Genomic DNA, 27,513 nt, shown 5'->3' on the forward strand with positions numbered 1-27,513 from the left:
AAGAAACGCCGCCTGCATTCTAAACCACCTAGGGGGTTGGGCACCAATAGGTGTCTGCGCAACCATCATCTCGGTCAGGGTGTTGAGGGCATTCATCATAAATTTTCTTTGCTCCTGTTAATCCGCGGGAGCACCAGTGGAAGACGAAGCACCCCTGCGTCCATACATCTACAACGTGCAATTTTTTTGCTCAAATTAGACCCTTATCAATCCTTCCCCCTTAGGATGGATCTAGAACCATTTCAGTCATACTATCACACCAAATATACTAATTCACACCAGAAGAGAGTCAAACTATGAATGTAATCAAACACATAAAATTTGCATGCTTAATTAAAAGTATTAACTAGCCTTACCAGTGAAGGAGACTACTCTGAAGCACGAGACATGACTTGCTGACACTTCAAGATAGAGCTCGCTTACCAAAATTAAAAAAATTAATGCTACTAAGATGATAAAAGTGTAAGATTTTATGGTGGCTCTGATACCAAACATGTAACAACCCTAACTCATACCCCTTAAAAATACAATTTTTTTAAACCATTGCAAAAATATTCCCAGAAAACTGGAGCCTTTACAGTTCCACTCCCAATTGGATAACCAAATACACCACAAGAGATCCTACATTTATCATTCACACCATAGCAACTCATTATTTATTAATTATAAAAGAAAGAGTATTTAAACAATAATTGCAAGAGACATATTAGAGTTATTTAAATGACATAAAAGTAAATAAAGAAAAACTAAGTGACGTTGTCCCTTTGTGAACTGTCTAGCAAATGTGTGATACTCGTAGCTCCACCAGAAGCTAGTCGCTTCACTGATCCCTTGCGGCTGCGAAAAACCACAGAAGTAGGGGTGTCAGAACCAAAATTCTGAGTATAAATACCTCTAATGAAAACAAATGAGCAAAAAGAACACATAAGATTTTATACAATAATTCAGAGGAAATGCATTTATAATAGATCCATGATTTTAGCAAGCATGAAATTAACATGGAACAATTGCAATGCAAGAGGAAACATCTTATATCAACAGGGATCATTAACTAAGCATTAAAGTCATGCTATTATACAAAAAAAAAATACATATCAGGCATTCATCCATATATCACAAGTAATTATGCATGATCTAATGCATAGCAGGAATATGCATAACTTCAATGCAATGCATGAGTAAATTATTATGTTTTATTAGGGTTTTCTTTTCATATGCATGTTCTTATTAAATGCACATAATTTAAGTTCATCTTTTTAATCATCGTTGCCCATGGATACACCAAACACGTAAATTTTTTCCTGTAGTAAAGTAGGATTCCCAAGGTCACTTAGCACACAAGTTATATATTTTATAACTAGGTTCCAAACTTAGCCCTCGACCAAATCACCATCAGAATATTAGACCTTCATATCTAATATCAGGACACTACAGATTTCCACATCTAATAGTGTCACTTTCTTGGTATACTAAAAATAATAGCTATGTCAACACACCACCCCCAGGTCAAGTGGCAGACTCTCCTTAAAATCGTGATCAGAAGAAAGAATCTCAATATCGGGTTCAGGGGTAATCAATAAAGCACACAAAGTTTTTGCATCCGCGTGGTCTCTCAAAACTGAAACTCTAAGATTTTTATTCTTTCGATGAAAGACCTCAGAACATATATTACATTGTTCTTATATTTTTATTTGATTATCATTATCTCATTTCTTTGAATTTTCAATTTAGCATGCAATCAAAGGTAATAACTCACATATTCCCCTGCTAGAACCATCACGGGACCTCCGCCCTCAAAAAAGCATAGAACAGTGCAATGCAATACAACAACATTAATGTGATTTTTGTGATGCATGTACATTAAATAAAGAAGGAGCAAACTAAAGCTCGAGGCCGACCAGGCCCACGATGATTCATTTTAATCATCAATACACCATATGAAAAAACCATAATATGCCATATATGAAATAAATCACATGCTTTCCAGTTGCACATGCATATATGCAAATTTTAACTATGCGCAAGAAACAAGAATATTTAGAATCATGTTATATTTAGTTCATATGATAGTGACATGTGCACGCTTTCATGTAATGCACATATTCAAGTCAATTGCATGATTTCATTTAGTACACATAATCATGTTAATTGCATATTTTCATTGTATGCATATTCAAGTCGATGCATGTTTTTATTCATGTAAATGCATATTACCATCAAGTGTGCATGTTCATGTCAATTACATGATCTCAATAAAATTAGCATATACATATAAGTGCATGCTCTCATTAACTTTGCATATACACAACAAGGCATGTTTTCATCAAATTGCATTTGTATAGCAAGGCATGTACTCGCTTAATTGCATATTTCTATCACGTGTACACATAACCGTTGATGCACTGATTCTCTTTGGAACAACATGTACACATCAAATGCATGTTTTATCAATACTTACATAACTGTAATTGCACTGTTTCACTTTGGAATAAACACATACATCACTACATATTTTTATCAATGTTTACATGACTATAAGTGCACTGTTTCTTTTTTAAATGAACATATACACATTAATGCACATACTCTTAATTAGTTGTTTCTCATCAAAATGAATTGTTTCTCATCAAAATGAACGTCAATGCATATTTTTTTTATCAAGTGCATATGTACCTGTCAATACACTGTTTCTCCTTTTGAACAGACATACACATCAATGCATACTCAACACATGATAAAAAAAAATTGTAAAACAAGAAGCCAACACCCATATATATATATATATATATAACTGACCCAGCCAACCTGCAGTCAGCTGGGTCAGTCACTCAGCCCAGCCGACTACCCCAAGGACTCAGCCGATTGCAGGATGGCTGGGCCCAGCAGTGACAACCACTGTTATTTTTTTATTTTTAGACTGCGTAGCCGTGCTCGGGTGGGCCACAACAGTGCGAGAAGCTGGGCCAGCTGAACGAGTTTAGTTGGGCTCATGGCCTGTCAAGGTGTGGCCAAGCCTGGCTCACCGAGTATGCCTTGGCTGGCCTGCTGCCCAGGCCTGCTTGCAACCTTCTGCTAATAGGCTGTAGTAACCGAGCGTGACAACCAACGTGCCAACATAGGGTTTATAAAAAAATAGGCTATTAAACCTGGAGTTGCATGCACACGCAATTGCAAGATCAACTTTCAAGTAGGTGCTTATTTAGATTCGAGAACACATGCTTGTTCAAAGCTTCTAAACATGAGATGCTTATTTAACTTCCATATATATTCTTTGTCGCAAATCAAAAAGACATGTTTATTCAGATTTCTCATTTACAGTATTATCACACAAACTTTTTAATAAAAGATGTATGCATACACTACTATTTCAACACATTTTTATATAAATCTAACAGTTCATTCAATAGAATATCCAGAGAAATCTTGTCTATCATAGAATAAACATTCATTAGGCTAATTTAGCATGAAATAAATTATGTTTTTCATAACAAAAAACATACATAGAAAGTTTCTCTTTGAATTTATGGATAAAAATAAAAAACAACCACATGGAAGAGGATCCACAAATCCCCTTTCATATATCTTAGAGTAGACCTATAGATCTACTCTTTTTCAATGGATTTTCGTCTAAATCATGCATGGAAAACCTATTTACACTTGATTTCTCAGTTGAATCAAGAGAGGAGACCCGTACCTTTGTAATGATTGAAAGAGAACAAGAAAATACAAGTTGGGTGGCTGGAGAAGAAGATCCACCTTCTTTTTCTTCCTCCTTCTCCCTCTCTTTCCCCTTCTTTTCTTCTCTCTCTCTCTCTCTTTCTTTTCCTTTCTCACTTTTTTTTTTGTAGAGGATGCCAAAGAGGGGGTGACGCCCCCCCTTCTCCAGATGGGCTGGAGAATGTGCCCCCTTGGGACCCTCTCCTCTTGTCCTTTCCTTTTTGTTAAAAATCTTTCAAATTTTCAAACTTTGCCTTTTTAGAAAATTTCTACCTTTCTTAAAACCTCTCAAGTTCTCTTAGGTTAGCATGAGGACCCATTTTAGGAAGCCCTAATTACAAACTTAGAATTAATAATAATTAAATAATTAATTATTAAGCAATTATTCATTATTAATTATTTAAAAGCTTCCAAAAATAGTAAAATTGACCAGGAAGACTTTTTATACTTAATTAACTTCAATTTAAAGCTCCTAACTGAATTTAAAGCTTGTAAAAACATTGGGCATGGATGTGGATCTAGATCCAGATCCAAGATCCAAATCTAACTCCCTAAATCTCAGTAGATTTTGGATTAGACCAAGTGCAGATTAATACGGGTCTTGGATGGAGCCCAGATCGATATTAATTTGGGTCAAACCCATCGGATTTGATCTGATCCAAATCTAGATCTAGTTTAACAAACTACTTATTTTTTGTAAAAATGCAATTTTTGGGTCAACCAGAATCCGAATTCAGCAAAGTAACATATTGCGCTCGACATTTCAAGACAAATCCAATGATATATTACACTACTATCAAATTCCAAACCTTTCTAAAAAATAACCTAATTTTTTCTTGAATTTAAAGGTTAAAATTAAAACTCTTTATCTTGCTTTGATTGGCTCGTTACGACCTGGTCGATGAGACTTGGGTCAAGCCCAGTCTCAAAGATATCAGTCTAAAAATCAATCTTCAAACAATTTTTCTTTCAGACTTAGTCAAATTTTTTATAAAATAAAAAAAATGATTAAGTTTGAAAATGCGTAATATTATAATGAGGATCTACCAACTCAAGGGACCAAAACAACGAGCATTTTGCTCAACGTGGGCACTTTGTTAACCCATAATCTTGAAAAAGTATCTAAAAGTTTAATTGAGTTTCCCATACCCAAATGTGCAAATTCATCCAGCCGAATCCTATGTGCATTCTGTGCATGCACAAGGCAAACATCACACTCCACCTGTGAGCCTAACGCACAACTGGTAGGAATCTTTAGCTTATCTACTTTCTCTTAACCAACTGAATATCAACATTACACTTCTGCTTATCATCTATAAGATGTCTCATACCATCCTACCAACATCTTGCTTCTGGGCCCGGCCAACCATACTTCAGTTGTGCAAAATTATGTAATCAAGATAAACCATTGTTGTCCTCTTCAATGTCGCACACAATAAAGAACAAGGTCTCCATGAATCTTTTTGCTCTAATGCCAATTTGTTACAGGCTTACTTTTTTTAGTAAGTCAGTTCGGCATGATGGTCCTTCCTTGCCGCCACAAGCCTATCTATCACTCTATCAGGGGCATAGAATGCATTGCAAACCCACAATGTACCAAGCTGCCCAAGCTGGCCAGCCTAATGGCCAAAGCCTGTGTACCAACACGTTTCCATGCACTAAATCATTTTTATTGGCCTTGTGCACCACCCTGTGCACAACTGCCTAGCGGAAGCTGATCAAACACATTTTCAAATTTTCATTTCATGTAGTCTATGCCGCTTAGTGCATAGTCGTCCCATATCAGCTATCACTTATGAAAGAGGCACAAACTTTGCCTTAGCCTTGCGTGCCATGAAGCGTATTGCAGCTCCATGTGCACAATATAACAAAACCTTGCCATTGAAGGAACAAGACCTTGCGACCCTCAATTCGAAGACTAGTTGATGATTGAACACCATAGCGAAGAGCACCACCCAAACTAATTCTAAGGCGTCTAGGCATTAACTTGCCTAGCCTCGAATCACCATACTCAGTTGGAACCACCTAAGGTGTTTCTTGGGAGAATTAGCCTTAACCCACACGCACCCCTGTGCGTCCAACCACTATGTATGGGGACTCTTGCAAGTTGAGAGGCCCTTAACCAAATCTTCAAAGACAACATCCTTTGATCTGTTGACACTGCTTAACCGAACAACGCTCTATGTCTGTGCCACCACACAACGATGCACTAACGATGATACCTATGCCTATCGCATATCGTGCTACCACCGCACGTCACTGATTAAGTAAATGCATACTGCGCGCTCCTACACTAGATGCATTTTCTACTCAGTAGAGCTCCGCACTGCACATGCCCCATTCCGAAAGATTGGCCCAGGACAGTTACATTCCCACTCAAGGAAAGCCCCTTTCTTTTGAAAGGGCCACTTTGAAGAGGAAGTGCTTCTAAAAGTATGAATTCATTTTGACTAGAAAGCTTTCACTTTTTTTTGCATATGCGTCTCTCATCATATGTTTCTCATAGAAGCACCTTAGGCCCTATTTCCTATGAAATCGAGTCTCTTTAATAGGAAAGAGCATGAAACAAACACCATCTAAGTGAAGCTAGGCCTCACCCTCCCACTCCTTCCAACATTCGAAAACCCCAATCGTCCTTGGGGTTAAGCAGACAGACAACTGAGATCTTTTCATCTCTTCAACCAAAACAAATCCAAGCCGGCCATCTCCAGACCCCTAAGTCTTCATCTTCCTTCTACGCTCCCCCCAAGTATAACACTAAATGAATTACAAGTGATTTGACACTCGGTGGTCATATGTGTCACTTGTCCTAAGGCAGGTTGAATAAGCTCCATGGTATAGTTACTGAAAGTGATCTTAGGGATGGAGAAGTATGCTTCCGAAATGGGAAGTGCCACGCTTCCTGGAAGAGGGGAAGCATGAGAAGATTGCCTTCTCATTAAATGAGAAGCACACTTGGCTTTTGCTTCTAAACTTTCTTCCGCTTTTCATTTGCTTTCTTTTGTTTTCCTCTCATTTTCTGTTTGTTTCTCATTTTCTTCCTCTTTGTTTCCTCTCGTTGATTCTTTTTTTTTTTGTTTTTTTTATGTTAATATTTATTTGTTTGTCCATTTTCTACTTGGTCTTTCTTCACTTCTTCGTTGCTGCTCCGATGTTGCTTTGCATTTTGCTTTTTGCTTCTGAAATTCTTTTATAATTGCTTCAAAACTAATTCCTCTTCACGCTTCTTGCTTCTTTTTAACATTCGCTTCACACACCAATTTGCTTTTGCTTCCTGGTAATTATGTTCCAAAGAGCTGTGAGGCTTTCACTCTTCTTTGTCCCAACTTGTAACAAACTTCAATTATGCATGTCAATTGATTTGGTCTAGTTGATTCATGAAATATAAGTTTTTTTAGATTGTCAGCAGACCAAACCAATTACATGGATGAATACATTGTTGGCGTATTTGCAGAATCAAAGCTGAAATGCAAATGTGTATATGTAGACACCGAAGCGACGTGTGGGTGCTTGTGTGGGTGCTTGGTGCTTTCCTCAGCCTATCAACGCCCATAATGAGCTCAGGCCTTAGGTCGATGGTGAGCTAAACCCACTGGGAATGACCTGGGCAATATGGTTGGCTTTTGGCTGATAGCACTCATCATACTTAGAGCCTCGACCCTCTCTTTTTATATTAGGAGATATGAGTGGTTACATTCACATTCCCGTAATCTCTACCCACTAACTCTTATTAACTCCTCACTAAACAGCCCACTAACAGTAACAGTGTCAAACCGGGTCACCTGAGGGGTTGGACCCAGACCCAAAATGTCCAACATACATATCATCAAAACTTGAGAACCAATACGATGGTTTGTCGTTCCAAATGCTGCCCTGTTGAACAAAATGCAGTCCGGCAAGATTATAAGCAGCAAGATTTTTTTTTTATGATGAAGGAATCATCACCAAGAACTAGGCCATTTAATGGACCCACCTCTCTGTGAGAAAAAACTCCTGGTTGAGGACACGACCACCTAGCGTTACATGCCCCCACTTGCCAGCAGGATTCGATCCGGGGCCTTCAGCTTGACACAGGACCTTGTTGACCACATGAGCAACCACCGCGATGGTAAGCAGCTAGATTACCATCTTTATCCACTGGACAGCATTGGAAATTATTGAAGCAACCGAATAGTGGCAGAAACAATGTCACGTCTGGACGATTCATGGACCATATTTGATAAAGAAGGTATATCCTTTAAAACGATCCATCATCAGTTGAACATCTCCACGTCACGTGAAATATAAGTTGGACAAAATGATCATTTCTTAATTGCGATGACTGTGGATGTGTGGGATATGGTTTCCTATAAATATCCAGACTCCAGAGCAAACATAGAAGAGTTCCTGTGGAATCGTTAAGCTTTATTACTCGTCCATGTACTGTTGGGGCTATTCTCTAGCTTGACTACTATTAAATATGATTAATAGATTTATTATATTTAGAATAAAAAACTCAAAGTTAATTAGCCAACAAATGACAGGGTTGTCAACAATCATGAACTTGTCTGTAGGGATGCACACTAGCAAAGTTCGAGCCAAGCCTGGGCTGTTCGAACTCTCGGTTCAAAATGCCTCTGTCCAAGCTAGCTTCGCGCTAATCTTGAATGACATTGTCCAGACTCAGCTCGGTTCTGAGCTCGAGCCAAGCCGAGCTTGAATGGCATTCCAAAAATGTTGCATCTTGTAAAAAAATTGAGAAAGTAGGATTAAATCACCAACCTCTCCCAATGTTTTACAAGTGACCCACAACTAAGCCAGATAATGAATTTTGTTCATTGTGACCGTAAAAAACATTTACATAGTAAAAATTTTCTAGATTAACGTACAACGAAATAAGTAAAAGGTGAGATTCAAACTCCACCTTTTTGAAGAAAAAACTAATGCCCTGCCCATTATATATATACTTTTATCCGAGCCTTATTGAGCATATTGAGCCTTATCGAACTCAGTAGGCCGATCAAGCTCTGCTCATTTGCTCGTCCAAGTCTCAAAGTTATGTACAAGCTTGGCTCATTTAAAGCATGGACAAGCTTCAGGCCGACCTCGAGCTGGCTCGGTTTGTTGTGCATCCCTACTTGTCAAACAAGTGGAAAGACCATTTTGCTTTTGATAATTGCTCTGAAATATTTTCTCATGTATAGTTTGAATCCAAACTATGTGCTAGTATTTACATATCACAAATGGCAAGTCCGGTGTTTGCAACCCTAAAGGAACATATTCTTGGTTTTCACTTGAAAGAGATGAAGGGCATGTTCAGAAATGCCCTGTATTTTTTTGTTCCTGCGATTGAAAATCATAATCACCATACTTTCTCAAGGTTAGTGGAATATGAAAAACTAGAAGTGATTGTTTGTGCCTCCTGCCCTGAAGCTTGTGAAAGTAGATAACAAGGTTGACCTTTGATCTACTTTCTGACCTATGACCAAAACAAACATGCCCTAAAAGATGACAACTTTCTCACTCGTCTTCTAATCCATAGGGGCGGCCTCCTTATGCTTTGAAGTAAATAAGAAGAGAATCCATGTTCCTGCCCATTGTGGATCTATACGTGAAACTGGAGTTCACCAATCAATCCAAGAAATGACAAAAACTGAGTTTAAGTTGGAACCCTCTCTCTTAGCTGCTAAATTATCCTCCATAGTGAAACTGTTCTAAGGATAGGAATGGTAGTGGACTAGGAGGAAACGGGGATCCATCCGAACCCGCCCCGCTTGAAGCGGGGATGGAGGACATGAAATGTGAAATAGATCGGGGATGCACTTACATTTTCCCTCGTCGCACCCCGCCCCACCCCACCCCACCCAGCCCCACCCAGCCCCACCCCCCATCTCCATTAGTAAAGTGATTAAAATACCCTTAGTTATTTAATAAATAAATAAATGAATATATATATATATATATATATATATATATATATATATTCTAATACTAAATTTCTAACACTAAAGCCTAAAATGATCTTTTTTGCTTCTCTAGTTCTCCTTCCTTTTTTTCTTATGGTCATCGCAGTCAAACCTTTTGCCCTCCTTTTAAGGCTCTCTATGTCGTTCTACCACTCGACCTCTCCTCCTCCTTATAATGAACACAATGGCAGAAGACAGGGATGGTAAATTTGGTGAGTTGCGAGAACATAAACGAAGACAGGACGGGGCAAGGGATGGAGATGGGAACAATAAATTTGAGACGGGGCGGGGGTGCATGAAGGCTCAAAGTTCCTCTCGTCATGGGGATGGGTCAGAGATGAAAGTCACTATTTTGAGAGGGGGCGGGGATGGAAAGAGGGATAATAAATTTGAGACGGGGCAGGGGGTGGAGGTCCAAAGTTCCTCCCGTCACAAGAGATGGAGGTCACTATTTTGAGACAGGGCGAGGATGAAGACCTTATCCTCTGCACTTGCCCCGGTCCATTGTTATCCCTATCTAAAGAGCCAAGTTACCTTTTCATCGAGGCCAACAATATGCAAAGCCTTAGAAAAAAAGGTTTCCCATGTGAGTCTTTCTAGTCACGGTCCACCCAGCCGGTCGGTTGAGCACCTTGATCAAGGGCTGGATGGCATTTTTGTGATTTGAGGCCACCGCTTAAGGCCTCCTATTTTAGAGGGGCCTCTAAATTTTGGAATCTAGTAATAAGATGCAAACAAGAACCTTCAGACGTTATTCAGCCAACATCACCAAAACCTGATCAGAACACAATATCAGGTGTCTCACAAATTTCTACACAGTAGTGAGTGGTTTGGACCAACATTTGCAACAAAACAACCAACAATGAAGCACAAAAGAATGCGAAGAAACAAAATAAAATAATATTGTACTAGGAAAAACAACACCATGATCCCTTTGCTGAAGGTTTATTCTGGTTTCCTTGTAAGACCACAATCTTCCCATTTCTGAGCCTGTTATCTAGCTTCTTCAGCTCTTGCGACTGAAAAACTTTCCTATTCAATATACTATAGATCTATTTGACGACAGTCTAAAATGCAGCATCTACATTGGATGAGTCAAGTGTTGATGTTTCCATAAAGAACCGACCTTGAGCCTCTGCTATAACCCTACCTTCCTCTATACTTACCTCTCTCATATCCTTGAGATTAGACTTGTTCCCAACAAGTAAGGTAACAACCACTACAAGGATGAGGGTCAATAGCGATGACTCTTTAACAATGATATAAAAAGTCGCTGCTATTGACTGAACAATAATGATGACTTTAAATATTCTCGTGAATATGGTGGCTCCGAACAAATGGTGTCATTATGGACATGTCTATAACAACACCTTAAGATATCATCGTTATAGGTATGTTTATAATTAATGGTGACATTATATGATTGTTAACTATGTCGCTATTGTAAACATACCTATATCGGTGACCTTAGTTATCATCGTTAGATGTATGTTTATAACGACGACATTGTATAGCCACTACGAGAATGAGGGTTAATAACAGCAACACTTTAACGACGATAATAAAAGTAACCGCAATTGATCAACTATGGCACACATGTCGCCATTATAAACATACCTATAATAGTGACTTTATATATCCCGTTAAAGGTATATCTTTAACGACATTATTTGGCCATTAAATATTGTCATTAAAAATACTTTAGTGGCAATATTTAATGGCTGATAATCTCGTCGTTAAAGATAAATAACGATGACATATAAATGTCATCGTTATAAGGTTTTACTCAATAACGGTGACCTTATATATCGTTGTTATATGGTAATACTTATAGACTCTATACAACAACAACTACGCCTTCATCCCAAAACAATTGGGGTCGGCGATATGAACCAAAAAAAAATCATTCTGAGTCTTCCACATGAATCCTTCTCCTCCAATCATTTCTATCCAATGCCATGTCCTCAGTGAGGTTCAAAGCATTCATATCCTTTCCTATCACTTCCATCCATGTCTTCCTAGGCCTACCCCGACCTCTTTTAACTAATATATTTTCCCATTTCTCTATCCTTCTAACTGGAGCATCATTAGGCCTTCGCCGAATATGTCCAAACCACCGTAAACGATTCTCTCTCATCTTATTTTCAATGGGTGCAATGCCTACCTTCTTACGTATCTCCTCGTTCTGAATCTTATCTTTTATTGTATTTTCACACATCCATCTCAGCATACGCATCTCAGCTACACTCATTTTTTGAATATGATATCTCTTGGCAGCCCAACATTCCGTACCATATAGTAAAGCGGGCCTAATAGTTGTCCTATAAAACTTTTTCTTCAACTGCAATGGCATTCTACGATCGCACAATACTCCAGTTGCACTTTTCCATTTCATCCACCCAACCTTTATCCTATGATTTACATCTCCATCAATTTATCCATACTTTTGAATGATAGATCCCAAATATTTGAAACAATCATCCACCGGTATTTCTTGCTCACCAAGCTTCACTACATTCCCATCACTACTTTGTTGCTTACTAAACCGACATTCTATGTATTCTGTCTTACTCTTACTCAACTTAAAACCTCTTGCTTCCAATGTCTGTCTCCATAATTCTAACTTAGCATTAACTCCAGCTCTAGACTCATCAATCAAAACAATATCATCAGCAAACAACATACACCACGGCACATTTTCTTGAATTGATCTTGTAAGCTCATCCATCACTATAGCAAATAGGAAAGGGCTTAAAGCAGATCCTTGATGTAACCCAACCGTTATAGGAAAATTGGTTGTCACCCCTCCAAAAGTATGGACATTGGTTACTACTTCATACATATCCTTAATTATACTAATGTACTTGAGAGAAACACCTTTCTTCATCATTGTCCACCAGAGAACGTCCCTAGGTACTCTATCGTATGCCTTCTCCAAATCAATAAAAACCATATGCAAATCTTTGTTCCTCTCTCTATTTCTCTCAATAAGTTGTCTAAGAAGATGTATAGCTTCCATAGTTGATCTTTCAGGCATAAAACCAAATTGATTTTCCGATATCATGACAATCTTCCTCAACCGAGACTCAATCCCCCTCTCCCAAAGTTTCATAGTATGACTCATGAGTAGTAGGTCTGTGACAGCCAGCATAAAAACTTAGTCATACCCTATGAATATGAACCAATATAAGAATTATAGACTCTATAATAGTTACAATTATGTTGCTATTATAGATTATTCTATAATGGTGACATAAATGTCATCGTTATTGAGTCTATAATTAGGGCCTGATGAACCCTTTTGAATTTTTTTTCGTTCTCTCTCTGGCCTCCCTTCTTCCTGCTCGGGTGATGCCATCGGACCCTGAGCTTCATCTTCCTCCTCTTCTTCTCTTCTCTTCTCTTCTTCTTCTTCTCCTCTAGTTGTTGCAGGTGTCAAACCAAGCTTTGACTATGTTCGACTCTGTCATATTGTACTTTGTTCTTGTGCATTATTTGACCGGATCTAATTCATAAATTATTGTTGTTTGGGTGGAGAATGGAGCATGGGTGTTTGGATCATAAAAAGTTAGATAGTTGGATTTATAAAAATGAGCACATGATCTTGTTTATTGGTCTTTAACTAAAACAACATATATAATATAGAATATCTTAATTCCGAGCTCTTTAATATGAAATCTACACAATTTTCTACCAATTTCTCAGTCCCATTCTTTAAGGCCTTAGATTCAACCCTCATGTTTGTTTGAATAATCTTGTCACATAACATAATCACTCATAATGTGAAACTTAGTGATTTAAGCTTTTTAGTTGTTGCCTAATGTGTTGGATGTTAGAGAAACCACATTATTTATTCTAAGAATTTTCCTTTTTCAATGAACTTGAATGTTTGGCTTGATAGATTAGGGGTTTCGAAATTTGCAGCATCTTGTATCTTTGCACTTTGATCTTGGTTTCATAAGCCAAATCTAATAGTCTTGCCGGTAAAATTCTTTGTACATTTGGAACAAATGATATTTAAGATATTTGAAGGTTCCTATTGATATTGGAGAATTCAGGCAGAGGCTGCATATGGAAATGAATGGCCCACAGGTTGCTTGTGACTTGGATAATCAAGCCAACCTAAACTACACTTGGCCCATTCAGCTGAAAAGTCAGGGCTGGGCTTGGAAGGGTAAGGTTTAGCGCCTTGGCTTGTCTTGGCCATTTGTCAAGTCAGGCTACAACATGGTCGTAAAGGAGCTGAGCCTAAACAGCCCATGTTGAATTCGTTTGACTCGTTTACCAGCCCTACTGTCATATGATTGGTTGGGGCACATAAGGGATCAGTCAAGAGATCCTTGTATCCCCTCTCTTTTGGTCGCAGGGTTTGGGAGAGATTGATGCCCTGCCAAATATCTCAACTACAAGCCATTAAAACTAGTGGTGTCAACGGGTCGGATTTACTCAGACCCGACCCATACCAAACCCTATAGGGTCCAGGTATGGTGATATATAAGAGGACCTGATTAAGACCCGGGTCCAGACCCAAAGGTCTGATTAATACATGGAGCCGGGTATAATTTGTGAAATTTTATACCATAACCGGGCCCAACCCGAGTTTCGATTAAGACCCACAAATTTTCATTGTAAAAATGATAAAAATTATTATTTTACTAGGCATGGCACAAGTCGGGTTCATGTAGTTCTTATCGGAACCGGGTATGGTTTCTCTTATGGCGGGTCCAATTAGACCCGAATCCGGACATGGTACAATACCCAAAAATCGAGGTCAAGTCTGGTTCCAAACTAAACCCGACCCGTTTAGACCGCTAGTTAAAACCCCTGGCTAACTCCTCAAAATCAAGTACCCTACACACATTTCTTTCTTGTCAACGGGTCGGGTTTGGTTTGGACCTAGGTGAAACCAGACTTGGACCAGATTTTTGGGTATGGTATCGGGTCCAGACTCGGGTCTATACCCAGACCTGATAAGAACTACATGAAGCAAACGCGGACCATACCTGCTAAAACCATATTTTTTTTATCATTTTTACATTGAAAATTTGTGGGTCTTAATTGAAACTCCAGTCGGGTCTGGGTCTGATATAAAATTTCACAAACTATACCTGGGTTCATGTATTAATCAGACCTTTGGGTCCAGAACCAGGTCTTAATCTGGTCTTCTTATTTATCACCAGGACCCTATAGGGTTTGGTTCGGGTGGGGTCCAGGTAAACCAGGCCCCTTGACACCCTTAGCTGCCAGCAAACGCTAGTGAACATGACCGGCTCTGTTTTGTGAGGACATGGATTAGTGCACACGTTAAAGACTCAGACAGTATGCTTAGAAAACCGCTACTCTTCACAGAGTTTGGGGAGTCTTCCAAGGCATAGGCGAAGCTGGGGGGAGGGGGGGCAGAACTGGGCTGTAGCCTAGTCCTGCCTCCCGGCCCAGTTATTATTTTTTTTTTTTAAAGCTCAGTCCTAGCCCAGCCCTGATTCCGTATGAAATAGATTTTTATCCATTTTTGTAGCCCAGCCCAGCCCTGACTGCAGCAAATATTGTGATTTGTCCATATGAAATAGTTTTTTATTAATATTTGTAGCCATTTTTTATTTTATCTCAATTTTTTTTTGGGGGGCGCTGTCCCCGAACCCCGGGCTATCACACCAATTCTTTTTTTTTGCTACACCCCTGTTTGCGCCCCCCCCCCCCCACACACACACACATGAATCCTAGCTACGCCCCTGTTCCAAGGGCAGAGACTTCACTCTTGGAAAGAGGGACATCTTCTATCAGATTGTCTATGACAACATATACTTCTCTGCAACGCATGGTGGTGCTGGCGCTGGTGCACTCTTCTTGCAATCCTTCGTTGAAGGAATGGACGCACTCAAAGATGGGTGGGTATGAGATTGTACTCAGTGAGGTACCTTCAACAGAAAAACTGATTGCTGATCAATCAAAGAAATTGAGAAAAGTCTGATCCGTGCTTGCAAGATCGACGGCTGATAGAAAGATTAAGGGGTCATTGAAAAAAATTAAATAAATAATTAAAATGATTGTAGTTTCCCATTGGAAGAATCAACAACAATAGTTTTTATTTCCTGCTTTTGGTTTTTATGTTCTGAGAGAGTTATTAAAGCTTTTCCGGGTGTCCTTACCTACATAGATTAGATTGAGCATGGAAATACGAGTGTAATTCACAAGGGAAGCAGATCAGGTCATGCTGAACATGAGCGTTTTTGCTCATGCCACCGTCTGTTTGCATTTTGGATGAATGACACGTGGTTTTATTGACTTTTGAGCTTTTTAAAATGAAAATCAGACGGCCACGATGTCGAGCAAAAACACTCATGTTCAGCATGAGCTGATCTGCTTCCATTCACAAGTACAGTTTTATTTCATGATCTTAATCCTTTTCTGATATTAGTGATCTACCAGAGCAATTAAAATTTGTTTTGAAATGCAAGCTGGGGTTAGGCAGACCCTTACCAGTCATATTGGGTTTTGAACCTGCAACGTCCCAAAACCAGGTGACCTACACTAGCTGCTCCTATCAGACAAGCAGAGCTCCCGTTGGCCTAGAGCAATTAATTAATCAAACGCTTTGTGATGCAGTTCCCTCTCAGAGAGAGAGATGCAGTTTATTTAAGATGGAAATTTCTGGTGTGTCCTATCTTGGTAGGGGTCATCCTATTCCAGGAAGCTCAAGGTTAGGGGCGGCTCAAGAGAAATTGGGAAGCATGGGTCATGCTGAACATGAACGTTTTTGCTCATGCCGACATCGTGGCTGTCTGTTTGCATTTTGGATGAATGCCATGTGGTTTTGTTGACTTTTGACCTTTTCAAAATGCAAATCGGATGGCCACGATGTCGGCATGAGCAAAAACGCTCATGTTCAGCATGACCTGATCTGCTTCCGAGAAATTGGGGTCCTAAGCCAAGCCTCTAAATGGGGCCCTAATTTTTTTTTTCATTGTACATAAAAATTCTATTATTTATGAAAGGGAACATTATCAGACGGCATACTTTTGACAGCATTAGTAGATGGCTCAACGAAGCATTTGATTAATTAAGGATTCATGTGGAGGACCCACAATGATTTTCTTTTTGGTTCATATCGCTGACCCCAATTGTTTGGGAGGAAGGCGTTGTTGTTGTTGTTGTTGTTGTTGTTGTTGTTGTTGTTGTTGAGACTTTTGACAGCATTAGTAGATGGCTCAACGAACTTCAAAGTGAGTCCCTCACTTCCTATCTGTGTTGCATTTGATAGAAATAAATGCACTCATTATTTCTTTTATAATTTGAATTCAGATATGAATGTTCATTACAAGGACGATGATCAATAACGATGACTTTTCTTTCCATTATTAGTCTATTTATTGTTGCTACTGGTGTAATACCCGTAAATTTTATCAGATAAATAGACTTAAAATTTACGTCCTTAGGTTGTTACAAGGATATTTTTATTATTGTATGTGTTATTTGTATTCGGATATTGAATATTTTGTTTGGATCTTCAATATCAGATCAATGAAGTTTGAATCAGATTCTTAATAAGAAAACTTCTATAGCGGACCTATAACACCTGATGGGGATTCGTAATAGTCTATGCGACATTCGGATCCACAATATTGCATTTGGATCCTGGACATCGGAGATTTAAACATGACAATGGTCCAATTAGAATTTTATGTTTGGATCCATAATAGTGGTCTAGATCCATGTATGGTAATTTAGATCCATAGTGTGAAGAAAACTTCAGATCCTTAGATCTGGATTTCTTAAAGGGTTTTATGAGTATAATGGATCTTAGATCCATAATAAATGAGTAAAGATCCATAATAATGAACTTGTGTCATTCGTGTTTCACCATAGTGTTATTGAAAATGAAAATAAAAATGCAACATATTGATTATGAAAAATGAAAAATTAAACTACATGCTCATTCATTCTAATCTAAGCATAAATACTACAAATTGTAGTTAAAAGACCGGACAACACTATAAATCGTTGTAGAGGTCGTTGGAGACCCGAAAATACTATAAATCGTTGTTAAAAGACCGGACAACACTATAAATCATTGTAGGGGTCGTTGGAGACCCAAAAACATTACAAATCATAGTAGGGACACATTAGAGACCCAAAAAAATTATAACAACGATTTGCTGAATAATATTGTCAATCAAATAGCGATTTGTTGAAGAAGGGCTACAACAGTCATGATATGGGGGCCAAAATCAGAACATTTACAAAATCTGGATACAGGGTTCTGGTATTAAATCAAAATAAAATATTAATTGATCATGAAAAATTCTGAAAATTTACAGAAATGAACTAGACACATAAGCAAAGATAACCCATTTTACGAAATTGAAAAATGATCTCTCATTAGGGAAATAAAATTCTGACAAAATGGATCAAAATCTGAGCTATTAAAATGACACAGGGTGACAGGGTTGTGGTTTTTAACCCAAAACTGGTATGAAAACACCAAAGAAATCGCTGAAATATGGTATGGACAAACTAGCTTCAATTTAAAAAACAACCTTTTTTACGGATCAGAAAGATCATCTATAGTTAGGGAGAAATGACTCCCGCAAGTTGGTCTTGATTCTGCTAAAATCCTGATGGTGCAAAATAACAGGTTCTGAACCTTGATTTTTAAAGTGGGCAAACAAACTCAGAATGATCTGATTTTTGGTGGAGAGCATGAAGACATATGCATGAAGTTGCAGTAAAAAATTCATATCGAAATGAGCTTTGATTATATACAAATCAATGGATTTAAAATACAGTAGAATTGAAAGTACAATCTAAAAAGCAACTGAAAATGATAAGAGCCAACTGCACATTGAAAAAGAAATAACAGGTTCCAATGAATCCGAGAGACATCTTTGTATTCTCCTATACATATAAACTCTTCAAGTTGAATGATGCTATAGTCAGTGTGCAGGTCAGTCGGTGTTTGATGGAGCAATGTAGGATCGTCTGTTGGATGTGCACAGAAGTAGAGAGAGAAGGGAGAGTGAGTGAGAGGGTTGATGTTCATGGCCTTCTCTAGGGAGAACTCTTTGCCTCTCTTGATTTCTTCTCTAGAGAGAGAGAGAGAGAGGGTTTTATAGAGAAAGAAGAAAAGGACTTAGAAGAGTCAACATCATCCTCGACTTTCTGGATGGAGGACATGTTTGTCCTTTTTTTGAACGAAGAAAAAAGAAGAAGACTTTGAAGAGTCAACATGATCCTCGACTTTCTGGATGGAGGACATGTTTGTCCTTTTTTTGAACTGTTTGTTTTTTCTTTTTTGAATGAAGGGCATTTTTGTCATTTTCTCAAACCATCACTTTATGAGAAGAATAGCAAGAAAGGGTACTTAAGTCTTTGCAACAACACCAGAGTCCGATGCAAAGTTATGCCAACATACACGGGAATACGAGCTCCATGTGCTTGTATACGTGGTGCTCATTCAAAGCCCCGAACACAGACGTGGGATTCAGTGAATCATCGGGGGCGAACATACACCACCTTCCCATCATAATTGGATGTGATTGCAAATCTATCATTTTTAGCATGAAAAAGACGTTATGAAAGATTACAAAAATATCCTTTGTTCATAAAAAGAAAAATGATGATTTGAGATCCTCTATCTAGAAAAGTGAAATTCCGGTTCGATAATGATGTTAACTCTTTATAGTGCAAACATTTCATTTTTGCCCTAAGCACTAAACTTTTGCACCACTTGCTATAACAGGAGCTCTTTTTGATGATGCAAACCTTGTCGTCGTCTCCTGCCACTGGAGTAGCAGTTGTACAATCTTTTGTTATCACTGGAGCACCCTTTGTCGTCGTCTGCTGTCACCAGAGCACCCTTTTCTGTCATCTACTATTGTCGGAGCATTCTTTTCTATCATCTGCATAGTGGCAGCATCATTGTCACCATCGACCTTGTCTACTTTCTGGGTGTTTTTCCTCCACTGTTGGATTACTAAGGTTTTGTTATTCAAACAAATCGATTTATAAATATGAATGTTAAATCTTACAAATGATTTTACTATTCATGTTAAATAACACCTATTTTCATACTGAAACAAATCGATTTGTACCTATCCACCTTCTGGGCATCGAAAAATAGTTAGTTAGCACGATTTGTTCTTATGAAGGCCAAACATTTCAACGATGTGTGCTTATGAATGCTATATTTCTACAACAATTTGTATGTTCAATGCAGCAACGATTTATACATTTGAAACATTAACGATTTAATGAAACTACCACGATTTGTACTTAAGTTTGATAAATCGTACAACAATGTATACATATGAAGCCAAACGTTACAACGATATGTACTTATGAAGGTTGTGATTTATACAACGATTTGTAAGTTTGAAGCAACAACGATTTATACATTTAAAGCACTAAAGATGTGTAGTTATGAAGTTACCTCGATTTGTACTTAAGTTTGCTAAATCTTACAACGATGTTTACTTATGAAGCCAAATATTGCGACGATTTGTAATGTTGGTGATTGTGTAACAAATGGGATAATTTGTATTATTATATACTTAGAGAGGCGGTTGTAACATATAATAATGTGGTTCAATTTATGTGTTGTGCAGATTAGCAATGTCTAAAGCTCATCAGACAAGAAATCTTTCGGCGTTTTATGAGATGAATATTAGAGAAGTTATCCATCAGTCCTATCTATATGAGCGTTATGAAAGGTACTAAAATATAATGAAGATTGAGAATAATAAAGACATGAAGAAAGCATTGGAATTGTATTATACAAAGGATTATCCATCAGATATTGAGACTGAAGACCAAAGGAAGAATGAGGAAGAACTAAAGATGAAGAAGAAGAAGGATGGCGAAGAGAAGGAAAAGGAAAGGAAGAAGGAAAAGGAGAACTAAAAGCAAAGGCAAAGGAAGAAGGTGAAGGAGATGGAAAGGCAAAGGAAGAAGGAGGAGGAGGAGAATGAAAGCAAAAACAAAAAATAATGAGGAGGAGAGAGAAAGGCAAAAAAAGAATAAGGAGGAGGAGCGAGAAAGGCAATTGAAGAAGAAGGAGGAGGAGGAAGAGAAGGAAAGGCAACTGATGAAGTAGGAATATTTTGATAAGCAAATGCGGATAAAGCAAATGAAAAAGGAGGCAGAAAAGGAGGAGAGGGAAAGGCAAAAAAAAAATAAGGAGGAGAAGGAAAGGCAATTGAAGAAGAAGAAGGAAGAGGAAGAGAAGAAAAGGCAAATGATGAAGATGAAAGCGGAAAGGAAAAGAAAGAAGCATCAGGACGAGAAAGAGAAGGAAACACAAAGGAAGGAGAATGACGAGGAAGAGAAGGAAAGGCAAAGGAAGGAAAAGAAGGATAAGGAAGAAAATGAAAGGCAAAGGAAGGAGAAGAAGACGAGAAAGATAAAGAAAGAGAAAGGAAGGAGGAAGTGAAAGAAAGGAAAAGAAAAAAGCAGAAGGAAGAGAATGAAAGTGAAAGGAAAGAAGAAATTGAAAAACAAAGGAGGGAGGCGATAGAGTGAATGACAGAAGAAGTAGAAAAGCAGTGGGAGGTGGCGGAGCAACAAGAAAGACAGAGAAAAGAGGGAGTGGATGAAGAAGAGAAAATTATGACCAAGGTACGTAAATCGATCTTGTCTGTCATAATTTATTGTGATAGGTATTACTGTGATAGTGATTACTATGTATAACGATTACTGTGATATTGATTACTATGTATAATGATTAATATGTATAGCGATTATTGTGATAGTGTATGTGCAACGATTATTATTTATAGCGATTACTGTTTACAGCGAGGTGTAGAAGTACAAATGAGACTAATTTACAATTAATACAAATAATATGTTATTTGTATTACAACGAGGTCAGAAGAGAAGTAGAGCACCAGGTGAAAAGCTCGAAGGGCGGTATCAGTGGCCTGTAGTTCTGTCATGGTATGGACAACTGAGTGAATATCAGAAGGATCGATTACAAAATATGTACTTCGGCGGCTTTCTGGACTAGCATTATTTTGAAACGTGCTGGAACTCCATAACCCACTTGGTAAATAAGCGGAATCATCAGACAAACACATTCTAGTTTGATTCTTTTGAGATCACCATGACCCTAGAGAATGTGACGTAGATTACTGGCCTTAAGTGCCATGGCAGTGCTGTCCTATTACGGGATTCAAACTATAACACAAAGGAAAAGTGTACGGCCCTTCTAGGAATATCAATAGATGACTGGAGTCAATGCATTTCTGGTGGAAGCAATTGCACATCGATGAAAGTTTCTTCTTTTCATAATAAATGGGAAGGTTAGTCCGCTACATGTGCATCTGAAAGAGCTCACCAAGAATTGTGCGGCTTCCTTCTTTATTTTTTTTGTCTTACTTTATTTTCTAATTGTTCTGATTCGAGAATAAGTTACTTGTGGATGCAGTTCCTAGAAGACTTAGATGTAGTCGACAACTATGCATGGAGTGTTGCTATGCTCGCACACTTGTACAATCAACTTTACCGTGCGAGTAAGGGTACGAAAAGCATCGGGGGGTTTTGGTCATTTGTTTAGGTATTTGTTTATTACATATTTAGTACTTGTAGACTAAGCTCGTTGAAGGTTGTAGTCTTACTAATATATTATTTTTGTAGGCATGGGCGTGGGAGCATATTGTCGTATTGCATCCTCAGTATGGCCCTACGATTTGTGGTTTTCCAAAGATTGGTCAGTGGGCTAGAATAAATGTCAAGGAGGATAATGATAAGTTTATTTTAAATGGTCTGCAACTAAATAAGGTAAATGGTTTAAAATTATTTACAACTGGTTCAACATTTATCATTCAGTATTATAAATCATTAAAATGTTTAACATTCTTATGTAAACATCGCTGCAGGAATTTATCTTTATTAGTACAAATCGTTATCGCTTTAGCATTTATCTTTTAGTACGGTAAATCGTAGTAATCATTTGCATTCTTAGTAACAGTCATTGTAATATATTTAGCACTCGTTATTATAAATAATTTTAATATTTAGCATTCATTAGCATGAATAATCGTTTATACCTAAACCATAATATCCAATGTACAAGTTGTGTGGAGACCGTATGGAGATGGGGAGGACGAGGACCAAGAGCTTGTTGCTGAGGGTGCGAGACTGTCTGATCGCGATATTTGGTTGTTTAGTAATTATGAAGCCGAGTTGCAGCATGGTAGTCGAGTTCTCCTATAATCTGGCTTGGGACAGTCTATCCCAAAGAAGCCTGTGAAAGTCAGAAGGAAGATGAATAGTGTTGGTGCTAGGAACATGAATTGGCATGAACGCTACAGTGAACAATTGGATAGTTGGAACATAGGAGGTATTCATGCCATAGCGTATGATTATAAAGAACGATAGTATGATCCCAACTATTTCCAAAAAATATCGGGAACCCATGCATCAAAATCTGGAGATTGAGAATATTGGAAACCCATGCCTCCCTTCTGTCCCCAATCATGTCGCATCCCAGCATAGAAAACTCGTCCATCATCTTCCTTTGGCTACAACAATGATTACCTCAGTAACAGTACACGATGAGGAGCAGAAATAGCTCACAAAAGAGAACATAGTCTCTGGCATAAGGTTCGAGATATTGGAGAAGGAGAATAAGGACTTACAGAAGGAGGTGGGCAATTTGAGGAGACAAATGCAGTGACTAGTAGAGATGATGACCAGTGTTTATAATAAGTTTGAGGGAACCAAGAGGCCACCGAGGATAGAGAGTCCACCAAAAAAAAGAAAGAGACGATTTGTATGTCATAGTTCATATGAGTCGTCAAGTGCCACTGAATAAACGATAGCGACTCTTTTTATTCCGATAATTATTTATTGTAATTCTATAAATTTTTTTTGTAATTCTATAAAATTTTTTTGTAACGTGACATTGTTTAATTATTTAATTATTTTTTTTAATAATTGTAACACACAAGTGCCACTGAACAAATCGTTGTTATGTTCATTCTTCATAAGTAAAAGTGATTGCATTTGTTTTTTATAAGATATCACGATTGGCTTGCAATCAGTTGTATATAAGAGATCATAATTTGTTTTTTATAAAAGGCGTTCTATCATGATCTGTAAAGCCATCCCACCTAAACCCATAAAATAATCAAGCCAAATCTATTTGAATATCCTATTGTGATTTTCTTTTATGATCTTTGTCCTAGGGAACGATACGTTCCATCGCGATTTACATAATGGCATTCGAAAATGGCGGACAAGAAACAATAAACAAATCAACATGATGTTTAGACTTAGTAAAGAACAAATCAAGTTAACTTGACCGATACAGACGTCATTGTGTATATCGCTCTAAAACAATATTTGGTGTAATGATTCAGATACAATACATGTGCAACAATTTGTCTTATCACGAATTACACAATGACTGATAAAAATTGAAAAGTAGAAATAAAAAATTGTTGAAGGTTATAGTCTTACTAATATATTTATGTTGTAGACATGGGCGTGGGAGCATATTGTGGCCTTGCGGCCTTAGTGTTGCCCTGCGATTTATGGTTTTCCTAAAGATCGGCTGGTGGTCTAGAATTAATGTAAAGCAAGATAATGCTAAGTTCATTTTAGATGGTCTACAATTAAATAAGGTAAATGGTTTAAAATCGTTTAAAATCGTTTAAAATCGTTTACAATCGTTTCAACATTTATCATTGAGTAGTATAAATCGTTGAAATGTTTAACATTCTTAAGTAACCATCGCTACAAGACTTTGTCTTTGTTAGTACAAATCGTTATCTGTTTAGCATTTATCTTTCAGTACTGAAAATTGTTGTAATCATTTTCATTCTTAAGTAATGATCGTTGCAGGATTTTGTATTCCTTAGTACAAATCGTTACCGCTTACACATTTAACTTTCAATACTATAAATTGTAATAATCGTTTGCCTTCTTAAGTAATTATCTTTGCAAGATTTTGTATTCCTTAGTACATATCGTTATGGCTTTAGCATTCAACTTTCAGGGTTGTAAATCGTTGTAATCGTTTGCATGCATAAGTAATGATCGTTGTAGAAATTTGTATTCCTTAGTACAAATCGTTATCGCTTTAGCATTTAACTTTCATTAGTGTACATTGTTGTAATCGTTAGCATTCTTAGTAACAGTCGTAAGAAATTTAGCACTCGTTATTATAAATAAATTTAACAATACATTACAACCACATTCATTTACATAAGTATTTAGTTACAATACATCATGACCAATGGTTTGGCTTAGATACAATACATGACCATCATCATCATCAAAGAAAATAGACATCATCATCAGCATCAGCACTTTCAGTTTACTTAGTGGCCTTTGCTAGTCACTGGGAACAATTGAAGGCAAATCTATCTACTAATGGAGGTCCTTATCTGTTTGCAAGTTTTTTTTTCATGATGTATATTGGCAACAAATAAAGTTATGGATCCCAATAGGCAGAGAAGATTCAGCCCGCACGACTAGCATATTTGTCATGAAGTATATCAAAGATTAGGTAGATATTTTTTTAACTGAAAAGTATGGTTTGTGAACGATTAAGAGTTCGACAATAGGAATAGATTAAATAGATTGTCATCAACACCCACCTGTCTATCATGAAGAATATTTGTACTTGCTCTGGTATGGTGGCAAAGATTGAGGATAATTATGGTTGTTATATTCTACGTAAGCTTCAATATACTTCATGACAAATACGCCACAGCCTTATGTGTCATGAATATATCGATGTATCCACAAAAGATAACCATTATAATCATCATCAAAGATTATACAGATCTTTCTGCACGGTATGAAACAACTACGGTATCAACATCAAACAACATCCATCAAGCAAAGGTAGAAGGAATACAAAAGAACAAAAAAGAAAGAAAAATACAAGGAAGAAGAAGAAGAAAAACAAGAAGAAGAAGTTGTTTTGCCATAGAAAAGAAAGAAGAAGACATGTTAAATAGATTAGGGTTTTAGACTTGGACAACGGGTGGGGTTAGGTCACTCCCCCACCTAAAAACCCATCACATAAATTGAGGCATTATTCAGACTACAAATCTAGGTAATTTAATAAATACAATTCTAGGCAACTTAATAAATACAAATCGACTTACAACCATAATACTTTAAGTTTTATGATTTAACAATATTTATCCTATTATGATTTGCTGTTATGATCTTTGTCAATGTGAACAATATATTCTATCGTGATTTACACAATGATTGATTCATATATTGCGGAAAAGAAAACAATAAACAAATCGACACGATGTTTAGACTGATACATCATATCGTGTTGATTAGTTTTGTAAAAGTCAAATGAAACAACATTTTTTCATTTAATTAATGTGCAATGCAATTTGTTTGCACACAATTTTTTAAAATGGGTGGTAGGTGAAAGGACATTTCCTTTATATATGAATGACACATCGCACAAGTTCAAGAAGGTGTCACTTCGGTTTGCTACATGATTAAGGAGCAGACGAACCGACAATTCCTTTAGAACGACGTGTTCATGAAACAAATATATAACCTGCTTCATCGTAAAGGGGGTATCCATATAGAGGAAGGAGACAATGATAGCTACACGACCAACGATGTCGATGAAGAAGATGACGACAGCTAGACGACCAGCAATGGTGACGAAGGAGACGACCACAGCTACATGATCAGTGATGGTGATTCAAACTTATATTTTCTAAACCTCGTGACTAGTTTCTGCAATATTTGCTTCTTTTATGACATATATTTGATTTATGTTGTATACTTTAGAAAACAATTTCAATGTCATTTACTGAATATTCTGCTCATATCAGTGGAACATCCACAAAAAAGGTGGATGAAAACGATGGAAAGATCTCCAATAGAACATCAATCGGCTGCAAGATGAATTTGTAGAAGGGAACACTGTCAGTAATTTTTTATGTATGAAACCACTATCAGTTATATATTTACGTATGTCATGGGTATATATGTTAACAATTTTATATTTGTTGCAAACATACTATATCCGATTTCATCATGTATATTACAAGCAACACAATAAGCAATACTAGATGCATCATCACCCCTTATTTCATGGAATATCGGTACTCTTATTTGTTTATTTTTTTTTATGATTTACTCTTGTTGTTTCATGTTTTAACCTTACTATTATCACTCTTTCGTTCAATAGACTTATATCCATCGAAAGTCATACACCATTGAATTTCAAGATGCACTACCATGTTGAGGTAACGATGATCACTGTGGAGACTTTTGGTCAAGTGAAAAGGTAAGTGAACAAACCTCTTGTCCAAGGTTTAGGCTTAACATTCCTAACATGATTTGTCTATCAATTTCTAATATATTGTATTGATTCACATATATTGATTCCTATATTTTGGGAAACTGCTGAGTATTGGGTCTTATACGTGATGAATTTACGGGAAAAACAACTATGGTGCTATAACTCATTGGACTTTCACACTGGTGTACAACATGACGTTATGCATTTGGTAAGTTGTTATAGATAAGTGTATCGTATCTTTTACGGTGGCCCGGATTTTACTATATTCTGCATTAACCATAGGAGGGATTCCTAAAAGACGTTTTGGGTGTCGACATTGGCGGGTGGAGCTTGCTCTATGCAGACCATGCTCCTTTATAAAGTAATGGTATTGATTGTGACGTATTCGTAATGAAGTATATTGAAGCAATATACAATAGACGAGAACCTAATTTCGACGTTGTATGCTCTTTATTATCCTCTGTTATTGGGGACTCAATTTATATATTGGTGCCACATTATTTTTTTTTTCAGGATGATATACCGAGATTCCGCACTGAACTATGCCAAAAATTGATTGAGTTT

This window comes from Nuphar pumila, chromosome 10, assembly GCF_984573655.1.
Source record: "Nuphar pumila chromosome 10, dmNupPumi1.hap1.1, whole genome shotgun sequence".
NCBI classification, from domain to species: domain Eukaryota; kingdom Viridiplantae; phylum Streptophyta; class Magnoliopsida; order Nymphaeales; family Nymphaeaceae; genus Nuphar; species Nuphar pumila.